The following is a 14,856-nucleotide window of genomic DNA, read 5'->3' as shown; positions in this document are numbered from 1 at the left end:
AGGGCGCCTGGTTGGCTCAGTCGGTCGAGCGCCCAACTTCAGCTCAGGTCACGATCTGGCGATTCACGAGTTCAAGCCCCGCGTCGGGCTCTGTGCTGACGGCTCGGAGCCTGGAGCCTGCTTCCAATTCTGTGTCTCCCTCGCTCTCTCTGCCCCTTCCCCGCTCATGCTCTGTCTCTCAAAAATAAACAAAAAACATTTAAAAAAATTACCAAAAAAGTTTTAAAAAGAAAAGTAGAAGAGAAAAAAATAACATACCCAGTTTCAGTTCCTTATACCTAAAAAAATCCCTCCAATATTTGGTAAGAGATGAGTTCCCAGTATACTCACCATGTTGCTCCCTATTAGAAAATGGTTAAGTGTCAACGTGTGGGGATCTTACACTCCGGCCATAGATTCCGCCGACTGGCCCGTTGCAGAAGTGAGGCTAGCTGCCCCACCACGCCCTGAGGGCTCTTCTGGAACTCTTACGCACAGAAATACAAGACACACAGCTTCGTCCTATACAGTCACTGAGCATCAACTGCGTGCCAGACAATGGGCTACAAAGGTGGCCAAGATGTGGGTCCTGCCCTTCATGAACTCACAGGCTTGGGGAAAAGACAGACCCCTTGAAACAGAGTTAAAATACAACAGGGTAGAGGCTCGGACAGGCGACACAGAGACTGCTGTGGGGTCACAAGGAAGGGAGAGAGGAATTCCACTGGGGAAGGGGGCTCAGAAAGGAGGCAGCGTGTGCGCTCGGCCTCGAAGCACCGAATAAAAATGCCCGTGGCGGACAAGATGAATAAAGGCATCACAGGCAAAGGAGAGAGCATAAGCAGGCGCGCCCAGGAGGCTCAGTCAGTTAAGCGTCTGACTCTTGGTTTCGGCTCAGGTCACGATCTTGCGGTTTATGAGTTCGAGTCCCACATCGGGCTCCACGCTGCCAGGCGGAAGCCTGCCTGCGTTTCTCCCGCTCTGCCCCTCCCCCGCTTGTGCTCACAGGCTCGCTCTCTCTCTCTCTCTCTCTCTCTCAAAATAAATAAATAAACTTAAAAAAAAATTTTAATAAGAATAAAAAAAAGAAGAGAAGGTGAATAAATAGCATGAAGGAATAAAAGCACGTGTTCAGCGAATCTGGGGACGGACAGAACGGGGAGAAATGGCAGAGATGGGCTGGAAAGGCACGTTTCTGAAGGGCTCTGTGCGCCAAGGCAATGAGTTGGACTGTTTCCTGGTGTAGGTGATGGGGAGCCAACAGAGGTCCTGAAGCAGGGGAATGACACGAACAGATGTTTTACTCATATTTATGCACGGAAAGCCAGAAGGTCAGCGCTAATGGAAATTAATCCATAAAATGACAGCATAGGCTGAAAATTTGCCCCATTGTCTACATTTTCCAGGAGCAATACACTGAATTATGGAAAACTACTCATTAGAGCTGCATACAAAACTATTAAGGAAAATAAAGAGAGAGTTCTATTTATGCAAAGAGATTTTCCCTTAGAGAGAGAAATGCTTACAAGACGTCTTCCTCACGTGGCAGACATCAAATTAGCCTAAACATTTCATTTTGACAAAAAAAAAAAATCAGCTGCCAATCTACACTTAATTTGTTCCCAACACCTTTTCAATGGCTAATTTGATCCAAACAGAGGTTGGATCACAGTACTCCTTTGTTTAAACCCCTTCAGGGGTGCCTGGGTGGCTCAGTCGGTTAAGCATCCGACTTCGGCTCAGGTCATGATCTCGAGGTCTGTGGGTTCGAGCCCCGCGTCGAGCTCTGTGCCGACAGCTCAGAGCCTGGAGCCTGCTTTGGATTCTGTGTCTCCCTCTCTCTCTGCCCCTCCCCTGCTCACACTCTCTCTCTCTCAAAAACAAACATTAAAAAATTTTAAATAAACATTAATGTCCTCTTTTGTCTCTCCCCCGACCAGAATTAAAGGTCCATGCTTAGGGGCACCTGGGTGGCTCATTTGGTTAAGCGTCTAACTCTTGGTTTCGACTCAGGTCATGATCTCATGGGTTTGAGCCCCGTGTCGGCTCCCCCTTCCCCCCCACCCCGTTACTGCTTGGGATTCTGTCTCTCCCTCTCTCTCTGCCCCTCCCCTGCTCGCTCTCTCTGTCTCTCTCTCAAAATAAATTTTAAAAACTTAAAAAAAAATTTTAGGGGGCGCCTGGGTGGCTCAGTCGGTTGAGAGTCCGACTTCAGCTCAGGTCACGGTCTTGCAGTTGGTGAGTTCGAGCCCCGCGTGGGGCTCTGTGCTAACAAACAGCTCACAGCCTGGAGGCTGCTTCAGATTCTGTGTCTCCCTCTCTCTCTCTCTCTCCCCCTCCCCTACTCATGCTCTGTCTCTGTCTCTCAAAAATAAATAAACGTTAAAAGAAATTTTTTTAATTTTTAAAGAGCTCCGCGCTTAGTCTCATTCGTTGCTCTGTCCCCAGCACCCCAAAAGTATATCTTGAATGACTGAATGACAAACCATGAATCCACTGGCAATATCTTTCTAACCCTGAGCATTGAGATTTTCTGCCTCTTCCAATTTTTCATGACGTCAAACGCAATCTGCAAACTACTCACTGAAATACACACTTCTGAGCAGCTGTCCCAAGGAGCCCTGCTATTGAACACCTTAACATGAATCATCACTCATCATTTTCTCTTTGGGGAAACTCAAAACGTCATATATGAAATTTTCATGTACAAGGTGGCTCAGTCGGTTAAGCGTCCGACTTCGGCTCAGGTCACGATCTCACGGTTCGTGGGTTTCAGCCCCCCCTTACCCTGTGAGCAGAGGGTACCCACAGGTATATTCTCTAGCTTCCTCCCCTAAAGCCATGTGACACAGGCCCAGAAGAAGCACTAGCAAGAAGCACACCCCCACGCTCTTAATGGAGTGCCCCCATTTTGCAATGCCAACCCTCAGCCCACGCCAAGAGCCACCGTTGAGTCCTCAGACTTAGAACAACCTTGTCTCCACGGACCTGTACCCACAGCATGTGGCAGAACCACCATCATCATGACAAAGCTATGTCTTTCCTAGGAAAGACTCCCTGTACCTTCCCCCCACCACCCCTGCCGTCCATTCTTCAACTAGACTAGCATAACCCTCGCCCATCCCGTCAATAGGACGGTGCATTCCCGTCTTGCTTTCATTTTCAATTCAACCTGGACCCCGTGGCCAAGAGCCCCCTCACTAACCCCTTGTTATTCAAAACGACATCCAGGGCCACTCCGCAATCCTGGATCAAACCCCCTGCTTATTTTTCTTTGCTGCTGCTGGAGAAAATCCTGACTCGGAGTTCAGGGGCTTCATTTACAGGGATACAAATCCTCGCCTAGGCTGGGTTCTCAGCCCCACCCTCAAGGCTTTGACTGACTGCCTGTTACTTCCCTGTGACCCCCAGAACAGACACGTGAGGTTTCACGAATGGAAAATCCTCTCTCTCACACAGTGGCGTCTCGGTGGATTTACATAGCCTGACGCAAGGGCTCTCCTACTTAAACAGATGTCCCCACACTGATGTGAATGCGCATATAACTCCGCATCATTCCACATTTTTTGGCAGTCAACCCCTTTCGGGGTGCCACTTTCTCCATTGCTAAATAGGCTCCTAATCTGGGGTCTTAAGTGATCCTTGGATAGGATGTGAAACTCTGAAATTACATGGAAAACGCTATCCATACATTTCTGTAGGAAAAGGTTCCAAGAGCTTTCAGAATCTCCAAAGTATAACCCAAGAAAGGTTAAGAGACACTGCCTTCCTCATCAAGATAAAAAGCTTCTGCACAGCAAAGGAAATCACCAATGAAACTAAAAGGCAACCGACGAAATGGGAGAAGATATTTGCAAATGACATCTTGGATAAAGGGTTAGTATCCAAAATCTATAAAGAACTCACCAAACTCCACACCGTAAAAACAAATAATCCAGTGAAGAAATGGGCAGAAGACATGAATAGACACTTTTCCAAAGAAGACAGCCAGATGGCCAACAGACACATGAAAAGACGTTCAACAATGCTCATCATCTGGGAAATACAAATCAAAACCACACGGAGATACCACCTCACACCGGTCGCAGTGGCTGAAATTAACAACTCAGGAAACGACAGATGTTGGTGAGGATAGGAGAAAGGGGAACCCTCTTGCACTGTTGGTGGGAATGCAAACTGGTACAGCTTCTCTGGAAAATGGTGTGGAGGTTCCTCAAAAAATTAAAAACAGAATTACCCTACGACCCAGCAGCAGCACTACTAAGAATTTACCCAAAGGATACAGGAGTGCTGACTCACAGGGGCACATGTATCCCAATGTTTATAGCAGTGCTTTCAACAATAGCCAAATTATGGAAAGAGCCCAAATGTCCATTAACTGATGAATGGATAAAGAAGATGTGGTTTATGTATACAATGGAATACTACTTGCCAATGAGAAAGAATAAAATCATGCCATTTACAACAATGTGGGTGGAACTGGAAGGTACTATGCTGAGTGAAATAGATCAGTCAGAGAAAGACATAGATCATATGTTTTCACTCGTATGTGGAAGTTGAGAAACTTAACAGAAGACCATGGGGGAAGGGTAGGAAAAAAATGGTTACAAACAATGAACAACTCAGGAAACTACAGACGTGGAGAAAGGGGAACCCTCCTGCACTGTTGGTGGGAATGCAAACTGGTGCAGCGACTCTGGAAAACAGTGTGGAGGGTCCTCAAAAAATTAAAAATAGACCTGCCCTATGACCCAGCAATAGCACTGCTAGGAATTTACCCAAGGGATACAGGAGTGCCGATGCATAGGGGCACGTGTACCCCAATGTTTATAGCAGAGCTTTCAACGATAGCCAAATCGTGGAAAGAGCCTAAATGTCCATCAAGTGACGAATGGATAAAGATGTGGTTTATATATACAATGGAATACTACTTGGCAATCAGCAAGAATGAAATCGGGCCATTTGCAGCAACATGGATGGAAATGGAAGGTATTATGCTGAGTGAAATAAGTCAGTCAGACAAAGACAGATACCATATGTCTTCACTCATATGGAGATCTTGAGACACTTAACAGAAGACCATGGGGGAGGGGAAGGGGAAAAAATAGTTACAAACAGAGAGGGAGGGAGCCCAACCATAAGTGACTCTTAGATACAGAGAACAAACTGAGGGTTGATGGGGGTGGGAGGCGGGGGGCGGGGGGGTGCGGGGCGGAGAAAGTGGGTTGGGATGAGCACTGGGTGTTGTACGTAAGTGAGGAATCGCGGGAATCTACTCCCGAAGCCAAGAGCACATTGTCTACACTGTATGTTAGCTACCTTGACAACAAAAAATAATTAATTAATTAATTAATTAAAAATAAAAAATAAAAAAATACACTGGCTTCCTAACTTCATATAAACAGGTTGCTTTATTTTCATAGGAGATTTATTGGTTTGTGTAATTCTAAAGCAAATGCATGTTCACCGAAGAATTTTTCATCCACAAATAAAGAGAGAAAATAAAAGTCACTTAGAATCCCACCGTCTGTAGATGATCACTGTCACTATTTTGGCGTCCCTCTGCCTCTTTTCCATACTTTTCTTCCAAATCGGGAGTCCCCCTACTGTTAATTTCTGATCATTACTGTCTTCCAAATAACATAAGAGAAACGCCAGAATATAGAGAATGTGGGATTAGTATTCAAAAATCCCTTTGATTTCCAAGCAACATCCACCCATAAATCATTTAATTGAGCACCTGCTATGTGTGTGACACACTACTCCGAAAGTAGGGAGTAACTCCTCCTCTGAGTTCTCACACAAAGTGTTAAAAATTCTAGGGATTTGGGGGCGCCTGGGTGGCTCGGTTGGTTAAGCATCCGACTTCAGCTCAGGTCATGATCTCACCATTACTGAGTTTGAGCCCCACATCGGGCTCTCTGCTGTCAGCGCGGAGCCAGCAAGGAGCCTGTTTCAGATCTTTTGTCTCCCTCTCTCTCTGCCCCTCGCCCCTCTCTGTCTCAAAAATAAATAAAATACTTAAAAACACCTTTTTCTAGGGATTTCAATAGAGAATGTGAAGCTCAGCCTAAGAAAGCCAACCTTTTTTTTTTTTTTAAGTAAGTTCTACACCCAACGTGGGGCTTGAACTCACGACCCTGAAATCAAGAGTCACATGCTCTACCGACTGAGCCAGTCGGGTGCCCAGAAAGTGAACCTTTTAAAGTGACTAGATCTGGGGCACCTGGGTGTCTCACTCAGTTGAGCGTCTGACTCTTGATTTGGGCTTAGGTCATGATCCCAGCCAGGGTCTTGGGATTGTGCCCTGTGTTGGGCTCAGCGATGAACGTGAAGCCTGCTTAAGATGCTCTCTCTCCTCTGTAAATTAAAAAAAAAAAAAAAACAAAAAAAAAAACAAAAAAAAACACGTGACTGGACCTGTATCAACTGGTTAAAAAAAAAAAGGCAGATTGTATTATAGTATTGATGAAACACAAACCATTAGAAGTGAGGTGTTTGTTGTTGTTATGTTTTTTTTAAGTTATTTATTTTGAGAGGCAGAGAGAAAGGGACAATCCCAAGAAAGCTCCGGCACCGTAAGCGCAGAGCCCAATGCCGGGTTCAAACTCCCGAAACTGCGAGATCACGACCTGAGCCAATACCAAGAGTTGGTCACCCAAGGCGCCCCCAGCAGTCGGGTTTTTGTAAACAATAGCTTTCTTTCCCTCTATTGGCAAAACGCAGACTCTCATCTAATAATAAAAATGCATACACGATGAAAATAAACGTGTGAGATGGGGCTACAGGGTAAAGGCTGGAGATCGTCTCGACCCATAAACTCGTTCTGAGAAACATTCCCTGTGTTTTGAGCAATGACGTTAGTGAGTGTGGCCTCCTACAGTGGGGACTATTCAAAGGAGAGCACTTGTTTGCCTGTTGAATTCTGCTGTGTTTAAAGGAGGAAGATCAGTGTAATTACTTCACCAGCCACTGCTTACATATTCCCCAACAAGAGAATTCTGGCAAAACAGAATTACTGCTTGTCTACTTTAAATATATATAGGCAAAGGATGGGCCCACTGAAAGAATTCTTGCCATTTAAGTGTGCTCTCTCCAATGCCATTTTCATCCTGCATTTAAAGAATATTCTTTAAATATGGGATATTTAAACCCGTACTTACTTGCAAAGAGCAAATAAACCTCTTTGCAGAATGGAAGCAGCACCCAGTGACATGCTCAAAAGCTTTCTGTCTCGGTCACCCCATCCCCCCCTCCCCTGCTCCCCGCCCGGCTAATTACTGGGCCTGTTCCCCTGGCCTGCGACCGACTGTCAGAGGTTTCTCCGTGGGAGCAATCCGGGTCTAGCCCAGTGAGCTTCCTGGAATTCTAGAACACACTGGCTTTCTACTGGAGAACCCGCCGCCTCTGGCCAAGTCAAAGGCTTGCCCCGGCTACCTTGTAAATACAACCTGAGAGGAGCCACTTTGAAGCTGGGAGCAAGGTGTTCAGCAAGCAAACCGGAGACAAAGCCGTGGGCAAAGCCTGGGCATCTTCCTGCCCCTTGGGGACCAGAGGCCAAAGCTGCTTCTGGAAGACCCTGGGGGCAGTTTAAGAACCCTCACCGTTTCTTATATAAGGAGGCTTTCAATGGATGGCTAAATGGGATGCGCTGTGGGGCTGAGGGTGTAGCAGGAGGGAAGTCCAAGGACTTTAAGCCCTTCTGGGGGCACCTGGGTGGCACAGTCGGTTAAGCGTCCGACTTCGGCCCAGGTCATGATCTCGCGGGTCATGAGTTCGAGCCCCTCATCGGGCTCTGTGCTGACAGCTCAGAGCCCGAAGCCTGCTTCAGATTAAGAGTCTCTTTCTGTCTCTGCCCCTCCCCCGCTCACACTCTGTCTGGCTCTCTTTCTCTCAAAAATAAAATAAACATTAAAAAAAAAAAAAGTTAAAAAAAGGTAGCTGGAAGCCACACCTGCTGACCCGAGGTCCCTGTGCCCTGGCCAGGAGCTGGTCCCACAGTGTGGTCACGGCCCACGAACCACTGCACTGAGAACGGCTTTCCGCAGAATGCGCACCATGGGGTTGTTCAAGGCACTGACATTTCGCCGGAGGATAACCGGGTGTTATCGTACCCCCTATTTGGGAAGTGGCAGAAAGGGAGTGTCATCTGTACTGACAAGGAGAAGAGTAAATACGGTCAAATGAAACCATGAAAAACTGATGCATTCGGCGTGGCGGCATGAGGATTTTTTTTCCTTTCTTTTTCTTTTTTGGTTTTCCCCCAAAACATTTCGCTCTTTAACCACTTTTAAGTGCACACTTCCCGTGGCATGGAGTACATTTTACACTGTTGTGCAACCGCCACCGCCCTCCATTTCCGAATCTTTTTCATCAATTCAACACCAAATCCTCCTTCCCACCCCCCACCCCCACCCCCACCCCCAGGCCCTGGTAACAGCTAATCTGCCTTCTGTCTCTTTCAATTTGCCTGTTCCGGGTACCCCACATAAATAGAAACACACAACACTTGTCCTTTCGCGTCTGGCTTATTTCACTTAGCATGACGTTTGCAAGGTTCATCCGTGTCGTGGCACGTGTCAGAATTTCATTCCTTCAAAGCCTGAATAATATTCCATTATACAGGGGCGCCTGGGTGGCTCAGTCGGTTAAGCGTCTTGACTCTTCATTTCAGCTCAGGTCACGATCAGCTCAGGTTCGTGGGATTGAACCCAGCGTCCGACATGCTGCGCGCGCTCTCTCTCTCTCTCTCTCTCTCAAAATAAATCAATAAATGCTTTAAAAAAATTCCACTGTACATATATACCGTGTTTCGGAGATCTGCGGATGGACATTTGGGTAGTTAAGTCTCTTGGCTCCCGTGAATAACGCTGCTGTACGAGTCCCTGCCTTCATTTCTTTTGGGTATAGACCCTCGAAGTGGAGTTGCCGAATCATATGGGAATTCTAAATTTAAGTTTTTGGGCAACTTGCCAAGCTGTTTTCCACAGGGGCCGGACCACTGGTACATTCCCACCAGCCGTGCCCAAGGGTTCCAATCTCTCTACATCTTCTCTAACACTTGTTATCAGTGAAGAGGGATCTCCTTGTGGTTTTGATTTGCATTTACCCCATACTTAGTTTGACATCGACTATCTTTTCCTATGCTTATGGGCCATCGGCACCCACTTCTTGGGTGAACTGTTCCTGCAAGTTCTTTGAGCATGTTCAAACCATCCGTTCCACGTGTTAATCCAATAGAGCCTTGGCAAATTTTTTTCTTCCACTCGGTAGGCTGCCTTTTCATCCTCTCGATGGTGTCCTTGGGTACACAAAAGTTTTTAATCCACTTTATTTTTTAAAGAAGGTACATGATAAAATGTGTTAGCCTTATACGCCTTTTTAGACTTCTCTTGGGTGGGTACAGGAACAGGAACTGAGGGCCTCTCAATGAGGTGACAACTCGTTACTCCTCCCCCAACGTGGCTTCTCCCTGACACTTGTATGCTGAGAGTCGGAACTCACGCGGTGTGTGATAGGTGAGCCTTGTCGGGGCAGCAGGGATGGTGGGGACATGGAATCCTGTAGACTTTTTTTTTTTTAAGTTTATTTATTTATTTTGAGAGGAGGGGGAGAGCATGGGAGGGGCAGGGAGGGAGGGAGAGAGAGAGAATCCCAAGCAGGCTCCTCACTGTCAGTGCAGAGCCCGACGAAGGGCTCGATCCCACAAACCAGGAGATCATGATCTGAGCCGAAATCAAGAATCCGATGCTCAACCGACTGAGCCACCCAGGCGCCCCGGAATCCTATAGACTTTTAAGGTTCCCTAGTTCCACCAGGCAGGCACTTCATAAGCTATCCTTTCACTGGTTGGTTCTGGACTACACATCTTCAACCTTCCAAACCTCTCACACAGCAGATACACGTGCAGAGTTGTTACCACGGAATGGACTGGGACATTTAAGGCATTGTTGTGAAAAGCAGCATCCAAGTTCAGTTCCATCCTGAAGAATCAAACTCTCCACAAGTCATTCCCACTGTTTTGCAACGGTACGCATCGCCTTCCTTGTATCTCTGCCCTTTGTTTCTTTTCCCCGTCCCCCCTTCTCCCCAACTCCCACCAGCAACATGGGGCTTCTAAACAACTACAGTAAAACCTTGGATTGCGAATAACTTGTTTTGCGGGTGTTCCACAACGGAGCGAACACTTCTGATAAATTTTAACTTGATTAACGAGCGATGTCTTGCAATACGCGTAGTTACGTGATCACAACTGAGCCAATGGTTCTTGACATTCGCTTTGATACACAACTGCGCTGGACTACAAGCACGTTTCCAGAACAAACTGTGCTCAGAAACCAAGGTTTTACTGTATTTGTCACGTGGGATTTTATTTTCGCACGAATTCTGATGTATGGCCAATTTCTACAGACAGTGAGAAGAAGTAACACATACTCATTTTCTTCCAGGGAGGACCCTGAAACCACAGTCAAGTCCCCTGATATGGCTGTGCTTCAGTAGCTTCTGGGAATAAATGAAGTCTACGTTTCAGGACTATTCTGACGCCGAACTGTTGAATACCTTCGCGCCAAAGGGTAGAAACCCAGGGCGCGCCTGTAAATTGGGATTTCCTGCTCTACCGAGTAAGCATTTGTCACCAAAGGCATTCTCAATTCTAGATCACTGGTCTACCAAGCCATTTTTTCCTAAGTACAAGAAGATCTGAAACTTTTACTTTAAACTAGGAAATATGTCTCCACTTCTGAATCAAGTCAGAAGGATATCGGAAGGAAGGCCTCCGCCTTCCAAAACAACTGGCTTAGAAATTTGTGTGGGGGCGCCTGGGTGGCTCAGTCGGTTGAGTGCCTGACTTCGGCTCAGGTCATGACCTCACCGGTTGTGAGTTCGAGCCCCGCATCCGGCTCCCTGCTGTCCGCGAGGAACCCGCCTAGGATCCTCTGTCCCCTCCCTCTCTGCAATTCCCCACGTGCTCTCTCTCAAGAATAAACAAAACATTTAAAAAATTGTTGTAATACAAGGGGTACCTGGGTGGCTCAGTCTCTTGAGCCTGTAGCTCTTGATTTGGGCTCAGGTCATGATCCATCCACAGGGTGGAACCTACTTAGGAGTGTCTCTCTCACTCTCTCTCTTTCTCTCTCCCCCTCTGCCTATCTCCCCTGCTCATGCTTGCTCTCTAAGAAAGAAAATAATAAAATTAAAAAGAAATTTGTGTTCAATAACTTTTATTCTTAGGAAATCCCTTTTTGTACTTACATCGTTAGGGAAACAAACCCTCAACTCCTTTCGCCTACGTTCATATGATCTACCTACAAAGCCACTTTGTTATGGGGGGGGGGTGGAAAAGGGAAAAGGAAAAGTAGCTCCTCTCTGCCACAATTCTTTTTTTTTTTTTTTTGATGTTTACTTATTTATACGGGAGGGAGAGACAGTGTGAGTGGGGGAAGGGCAGAGAGACAGAGGATCCGAAGTGCACTCTGTGCTGGCAAGCGGGGCCCAAACCCACGAACCAGGAGATCGCGACCTCAGCTGAGGTCACACACCTAACTGACTGAGCCCCACCCAGGTGCCCCTTCTCTGCCACAGTTGGAACACTTTATTGAAAGCTTGCTAAGCCCCGGGTGCTGTGCTAAATTCAACTACCGGTGTTAACACCTCGCTGAACTCTTCCAATAATCCTAGGAGGTGGAAAATACGATCATTACTCAGATTTTTATCAGCGAGAAAAGGGAGACTGAGCGCGATTGGGTAACTTGACCAAATGAGTGTTAACAGTCCATGGGGTAGGCCGAATCCTACGATGCCCCCTAAGATTCCTGCCCGCGGTCTACTTGCCCTGTATAAACCCCTCCCCTTGAATGTAAGTGGAACCTATGAAGATTAGGAGGTGGCACTCCCCTGATTCCATGAGTAATAAATTGACTCGGAGTTGATCAAAAGGGAGATGATCTTAGGTGGGCCTGACCTAATCAGGTGATCCCTAGAAGAGGGACTGGGCCCTTCCTGGCGAGTGAATCCCCTGCTGGCTTTTTATTTTTTACTTATTTTTTTTATTTTAATTTTTTAGAGAGAGAGAGAGAGAGAGAGTGTGCAAGCAGGGGAGAGGGGCAGAGGGGGAGAATCTCAAGCAGGCTCCGTGCTGTGGAGCCCGAGGCGGGGCTCCATCCCACGAGCCTGGGATCATGCGACCTGAGCCGAACTCAAGAGTTGGACGTTCAACCGACAGAGCTGCCCAGGTGCCCCCTCCTGCTGGCTTTTTAAAGAAAAATTTTTTAACGTTTTATTTTATTTAAAAAAAAAAATTTTTTTTAATGTTTATTTACTTTTTTTTTTTTAATTTTTTTTTTCAACGTTTTTTTATTTATTTTTGGGACAGAGAGAGACAGAGCATGAACGGGGGAGGGGCAGAGAGAGAGGGAGACACAGAATCGGAAACAGGCTCTAGGCTCCGAGCCATCAGCCCAGAGCCCGACGCGGGGCTCGAACTCACGGACCGCGAGATCGTGACCTGGCTGAAGTCGGACGCTTAACCGACTGCGCCACCCAGGCGCCCCTATGTTTATTTACTTTTGAGACAGAGAGAGACAGAGCATGAACGGGGGAGGGTCAGAGAGAGAGGGAGACACAGAATCTGAAGCAGGCTCCAGGCTCTGAGCTGTCAGCACAGAGCCCGACACGGGGCTTGAACTCACTGACCGTGAGATCATGACCTGAGCCAAAGTCGGACGCTTAACCGACTGAGCCACCCAGGCGCCCCCCCTTTTTCTTTTTTAATTTTTTTTTTAATGTTTATCTACTTTTGAGACAGAGTTATCTTATTTTTTAAGAGACAGGGAGGGACAGAGCACGAGCAGGGGAGGGGTGGAGAGAGGGAGACACAGAACCCGAAGCAGCCTCCGGGCTCCGAGCTGTCAGCACAGAGCCCGACGCGAGGCTCGAACTCGGGAATGCAAGATCATGACCTGAGCCGAAGTTGGACACTCAACCCACTGGGCCACCTAGGCACCCCCCCTGCTGGCTTTTTAGAAGCAGAATGCCATGCTAATAAAGGCCCACATGGCTAGGACCTGAAGGCATCCTCTATGAGCTGCCAGCCAGCCCCATTTGCAGCTGACAGCCGGCAAGAAAACAGGACCAGTCAGTCCTACAACCACAAGGAACCGAACTGCGCCAACCTGAAGGAGCTTGGAGAAGGCCCCTGAGCTTCCAGGTGATAACGCCCCTGCCAACACCTGTGGGACTGTGAGGAAAGACTCCAGCTGGGCCCTGCCTGGGTTTCTGACCCAGAGAAACTCTGCAATAAGTTATTTTAAGCTGCTCGCTTTGGGACAAGATGCTGTGCAGCAACAGAAAACTAATACGGTCAGGATTCCAAGCAGCGCCCTTTAACGCTGACGACCAGGCCCTTAACCGCTACGGGACTCACTGAGGCAGCTTCACCAATCCCTAAGCATTTTTAACTCTTCAAAAAGAACGGGGACATAAGTTTCGATTGAACAGTAATGGTTATGATCTTTGCCTGTTTTGATGGCTTTCTCAAGTTTCAGACGTGTTTTGATCCTAGTCTAGGGCAGACAGACATTTTTTGATTCATTAAAGAGCTACAAATACAATACTGTATTAGGTAAATTGTGAAAAAAAACCAAGCAGGACGGAAAACATAAGATTTTATTTACCAGGAACACCTTGTTGGAGCAGGCTCAGCCTTTGTAAGGGCTCCAGGCTGTGGTACTTAACAAATATTTTCCTTTTGACTCCGTGGCGTGATCTACAAGATCTGTTATCTGCTGCCTCCAAGGAGATGACAGCACATTACCTCTTTTAAGAGGGCCCAACTGAAACGTCACTGACCAGAAGAAGCCAGTGAATTTTTGGCTGGAGTGATATCCGTGTAGATAGAATCTCCAGAAATCAAACACTGGTAAAAATCCACTTCAAGAGAATCTCGGGGCGCCCGGGGGGCTCGGTCAGTTGAGCGTCCGACTTTTGATTTCAGCTCAGGCCATGATCCCAGGGTCATGGGATCGAGCCCCACATCGGGCTCCGCACTGAGCATGGAACCTGCTTCGGATTCTCCCTCTCCCTCTGCCCCTCCCCGGCTCATAGGCGGTCGCCCGCGCTCTCTTTCAAAGAAAAACATAAATAACAAATAGAAAAATAAAGAGAATCCGTCTAAAAGCAAGTGAACTGGATGCATCACACTACTTAGAACTCCAAGTATATGTTGGCCGACCATATACAGGAAGGTTTGATTCTGGCCCTAAGATCATAAAGAGAAAAAAGAAAACTAACCCAGTTTTCCAGAGTTTATTGCTTCCTTTTGGAAAAGCTTCTGCTACACATCTGGAAGTGATTTTCTAACACACTAGTTCCAATGAGTCATCTACAATATTAAGCAATGATTCCATAGGGTGAACCCTGATCATATTTTTCCATTAAGTGGCATCCACTGAGGTCAATGAAAGGCAAAGGCTAACCCAGTCTTGGAGAACCGCACCCTCCCCAGCCCCATTTTATATTGTGGAGAACGTGGGTTTTAAGAGGTGCAGGAATGCAATTTATCTCCCAGCACTAATGCAAGACTCCTTCTACTGGTTTCCTTCCACTGGTCATGTGCAGAAGATGAATCCAAAGGCTGCTTGGGGGGTGGGGGGGGGGAGCAAGCCTAAGTAAAGCTGGCAGGAACACCATTATGAGGCCATGTATAAACACAGAGCAGTCAGAAATGCAGGGGGTCGGGATGGAGGGGGGTGGTGGACTCCCTGGACAAAAGAAGAAGACAATCTATGCTACCCACAGTTCAGCAGCTCAAGACTCTTCACTTGGCCAGCAAGGATTTCCCCAAGGAACATTCTAGAAAGGACTGCCAATTCACCCCTT

General features: G+C 47.1%; 1 protein-coding gene and 1 non-coding gene across 8 annotated transcripts in view; both read right to left on the bottom strand.

The window, feature by feature from the left end:
- DOCK11 (dedicator of cytokinesis 11) overlaps window positions 1-14,856 on the bottom strand; it is a 201,496-nt gene that overhangs the window by 165,422 nt on the left and 21,218 nt on the right. The window lies entirely within an intron of this gene.
- TRNAK-CUU (transfer RNA lysine (anticodon CUU)) lies at window positions 6,091-6,163 on the bottom strand. The gene has a single exon. It is a non-coding gene; the product is annotated as a tRNA-Lys (tRNA).

The sequence above is a fragment of the Neofelis nebulosa genome, chromosome X (assembly GCF_028018385.1).
Source record: "Neofelis nebulosa isolate mNeoNeb1 chromosome X, mNeoNeb1.pri, whole genome shotgun sequence".
Lineage (NCBI taxonomy): Eukaryota > Metazoa > Chordata > Mammalia > Carnivora > Felidae > Neofelis > Neofelis nebulosa.
The sequence above is the reverse complement of the archived record's forward strand: the minus strand, read 5'-3'. Positions and strand labels throughout refer to the sequence as shown.